Source organism: Penaeus monodon, chromosome 29, assembly GCF_015228065.2.
Source record: "Penaeus monodon isolate SGIC_2016 chromosome 29, NSTDA_Pmon_1, whole genome shotgun sequence".
In the NCBI taxonomy this organism is placed as follows: Eukaryota; Metazoa; Arthropoda; class Malacostraca; order Decapoda; family Penaeidae; genus Penaeus; species Penaeus monodon.
Window position 1 is genome coordinate 31,696,146 of NC_051414.1, and position 981 is coordinate 31,697,126.

Consider the following 981-nt stretch of genomic DNA (forward strand, 5'->3'; position numbering starts at 1 on the left):
ATGCACCCACACGAAATGATAACAGTGATAACATTCAAGAAGATCAGAGGAAGATGAGCAAGAAAATCAAGATACCCTGAGGTTCAAAACGCATAAAACGGATTTTGATTGTGCCATTCATTTCTGAAATGAATATTTAAATTTTACCACGAGCTAATCAATTGCAACGTTTCTGGTGTATAATGGGGTTAGTTGCGTTCATTTCATTATCCGTACATGCTTTGGCCATGGCGAACACCGAAGCCATGACTGTAACCCTGGCAAAGCCTTGACCATGAACTCTTCCACCACCTGCGCCATGAAAGCTGCCGAAGCCAGCTGGGTCAGCCTCTGGGTCGGGATTAAGGCATGGCGCTGGCCCAGCTAATCAGGCCAGACAGGGTCACCATCATGACCAGAAACAGTGACAGCTGAAGGATCGTTTGGATAATCTTTATTAGATATTCTGAATAATAAGCATCTGTTATTTCATTTATCTGGTTGCATATCTATGCCGTGTCCCCTGTGGAAGCCATGACCACCACCTTCACCATGATACCAGCTGAAACCAGCTAGGTCAGCCTCTGGGTCGGGGTGAGGCATGGCGCTGGTCCAGCTGATCAGGCCAGACAGGGTCACCATCACGACCAGAAACAGTGACAGCTGTAAATAAGGGATCGCTCAGATATTTTTCATTGGATATTTGGAATAATAAGAATTCGTTACTTCATTTATCTGAATGCATATTTTTGACTTTCAAAAAAGAATGAAGCATAACCCAAAGAAGGTTTTAAAAAATCTACTCAAAGATAAGCAGAACATTTATTTGATAGAAAAAGAGAAGAACAACTCAAAACTAAGAAAATTTTGTAAATCACTTGTAAAAGAAAAGTTGAACAGCAACTACTATTTCAAAATACCAAATACTTTAAACATTTGAAGTGAAGTATATTTTCCAATTACGCACAGTGGTTTTTGTTCTGGAGTAAGAAGTGTTTTCGA